Source organism: Ursus maritimus, unplaced genomic scaffold (assembly GCF_017311325.1).
Source record: "Ursus maritimus isolate PB19 unplaced genomic scaffold, ASM1731132v1 scaffold_19, whole genome shotgun sequence".
Classification (NCBI taxonomy): Eukaryota; Metazoa; Chordata; class Mammalia; order Carnivora; family Ursidae; genus Ursus; species Ursus maritimus.
In genome coordinates this window covers 54,116,565-54,119,330 of record NW_024424341.1, presented here as the reverse complement: position 1 = coordinate 54,119,330, position 2,766 = coordinate 54,116,565, and the positions used below count along the sequence as shown (strand labels likewise).

General features: G+C 61.3%; 1 protein-coding gene across 13 annotated transcripts in view; it reads right to left on the bottom strand.

Annotated features, from left to right (window-relative positions):
* Positions 1-2,766, bottom strand: part of GEMIN7 (gem nuclear organelle associated protein 7) — a 12,598-nt gene that overhangs the window by 8,941 nt on the left and 891 nt on the right. The window contains exon 1 of one of the 13 annotated variants that reach the window (XR_005835770.1): positions 536-628. The exons of 11 other annotated variants lie outside the window; for them this stretch is intronic. The gene's annotated coding sequence lies outside the window, so the exon portion shown is untranslated. Of the gene's footprint in view, positions 1-245; positions 442-535; positions 629-2,766 lie in introns of those variants that run through there. One more of the 13 variants, XR_005835771.1, reaches the window with a different exon arrangement.

The window sequence follows — 2,766 nt, the reverse complement described above, 5'->3', positions numbered from 1 at the left end:
CCCCCCCCCCCCCTCCAGCGCGGAGTCCTTTCCCTCCCCTCTGCCCCCTGGGCCGGTCAGTTTCCTGTCAATTCCACCCTGGCCACCCACAGCTAGCCTTTTCTTATCCTAAGTAGGTCCTCCCGGCCCCCAGGCGTCCACTCCCCGCTCCGCCCGGGCTGGGTGTCCTCCCGGCTCAGATCGGGCAAGCGATTCGGTCCCACCAAGGCGGGGCGTCAGGCTTGCGGCCGCGGTCACTGTCATACCCGTTGTCGCTATCATCTTCCCGAGGCGGAGCCCTGGGCGCTGCCCCGGCTCCTCACCCCGCCGACCCGGGCGCGGGAACGTCCCCGACCCGAGTCCCCGGTGCGGGCGCTCGGTGGCGGGGGGGCGGGGGGGGAGAACGGGACCCGAACGTCCCCCACGGCCGGCGTGGCAGGCGCGGACCGGCCCCTTTCCCGCCACTCCAGGCTTCGCACGCGCGCGGGCGCCCGGCCGCGGGAGAGGGAATTAATTGTCCTGTGCTCGCGCCCCGCCACCGACACCCCGCACTCACCGAGGTCCGCGGCGGCTGGCGCTCCCACTTCCGCCGGCGCCCCGGCTGCAGAGGCCCGGGCGGGCCCCGAGCCGCCCCGCCTGGGTTCCGCCCGCGCCGCCGCCCGCCCGCCGCCCCACGTGGTGGCGGGCGGGCTCTCGGGCTCGGAAGCCTGCGCTGCCCGGCGTCCCACCCCGCCCGCGCCTGGGCCCGGCGCTTCCATCCCGACTGGGATGCCCGCTTTACGGAAGAAGAAATCGAGGTCCAGAGAGGGGAAGACGTCCTGCCGGCTGGGTTATGCACGAGCCTGGTGTCTGCACCCCCATTCCCCTACACGTGCACACTGCCACCCTTCCCTTGCAGTCCAAACCCCAGCTCCCGTTCTTGAAACCTTGCGCCGCCACACAGCAGGACAAAGGCTTGGTGAGAGGGGCAGCTGGGATGGACCCGGGGTGGTGGTTCTGTCTTGCAGACCTCCCCGCAGCACACACACCCCGCGCCCGCACCCCCCTTTTTACAAAGGAGGAAACAGGCCTTGAAGTATGGAATGTCTGGCCTGAGGTGCTAGGGAGCCTTGCTCCTCTGGGTTCAGCCAGAATTCCCTTCTTCCACACTTTTTCAGTAAGGCGGAGGCTGCGTGGGCCTCTGAACCCCACCGGGTCCCCAAGGCCTGGTGCCTGGCACACAGGCCCTCTGCCCTCTCTGTTGAAAGACTGCAGAGCAAGGAGCTCAATAGACATCTGTTAACCAAACTGTGAACGGGTAGGGGCTCTGTGGACACGGCTGACTGGACTCCTGCCCTCTTGGAGCCTACATTCTAGGAGGACCTGGATGGGCCAGATATAGGGTCTCCATGAGCAAAGACAATCAACAAGACCCTTCAGGGTTTGTGATGAGTGATATAAAAGGAACAGAATAAGGGTCACGGTGGCAGAGGTGGGGGAGCTCCTTTAACTGGGTGGTCAAAGGAGGTGGCCGTGAAGAAGCCCCCCTAGGTAACAGATGGGGAAGCGGAGGGCCAGGAAAGAGGGGAGGACAGATGGAGGTCATGGTTGTGAGGCCTTCAGCAGGGTGGGGCTACATTAGATACAGTGGTCAGGGAGGTCCTCTGCTCTCCCGAGGACAATTGGGCTCAGCCCTGAATAACAATATGAAGAACCTTCTGGCCTGGAGCAGTACTCTGGGGAGATTAGCATGTAAAATTCACTCGGAGCTGGGCTGGGGACGCCGGGGAGGACAGACCCTGGCCCTGATGGGGGTGGGGAGGGAAGAGAGGACAGTCAACAAATAGGTCTACGTTATGATGTGGCCGGTGCCAGGAAGAAAAAGAAACTCGTAAGGGTTGGAGGGTGGGGCAGGGTGTCAATGCCACTTCAAACAGCGATCAGAATGAGCTGCTTTGCGGAGGGAAGTTCAAGGAGGCCCGAGTGGAGGGGGGGGTGAGACAGTTGCCTGCTTGGTTTTAATGGTGATTCCAGACCAGAGGAGATCTGTACAATCACAACCCTCCTTGCCTTAAACCACCCCTCAAGGCTCTGGTCTCGGGAAACCAAAGACTTTAAAGTGGTCAAAAGACCCTCTTGGGTCTGACCTCATTTTCTCACAAAACTCAATCACCCACTCCTCTCCCCAAGCCCTTCCCCCTTCCTTGTTATTCTCCAACACACAAGGCTGGCTGGCCCCCTCACCTGCCTCTGCCCTGGAGAAAGCTGAGCCCCCCCACCCCCACCCCCAGCAACCCTGTCCCTTTATAACTCCTCCCAGCTTTATTTTGCCGCATTGCACTTGTCATCCTGGAAGGCATTTTAAGTTTTGCAGTTATCTTGTTCAGAGTCTGTCTCCCCAACAAATAAAATGCATGAGGCCGGGGATTATTTTGTCTTGTTCACTGCGGTACCCTCAGTGCTTAGAACAGAACCCAGTGCACAGTAAATGCTCAATAAATGCTTGCCCACTGAATTTTTATTGTAAGGCATTTAATGAAATAGTCCTGATTACTCATAGGCGCCTAGCGAGAAACGTGGCCCCTACTGTTCCCTCTCGCGGGGGTGGGTGTGGGCACCCTGTGCCTCAGTTACACCGGCCCTAGGGGATCAGGAATAGCTGTTTGTGTGCGTGGTCGTGTGACCTCGGCGTCATTAAGGTTTGGCCCCTAAGAAAATGCAGTGGGCTCGGCTTTGATCGAGTTTGGCCGCAGCCCGGGGCCCCTACGGGGCCGCCCCGTCCTCTCCCGTCAGGCCCCGCCCCGGGGG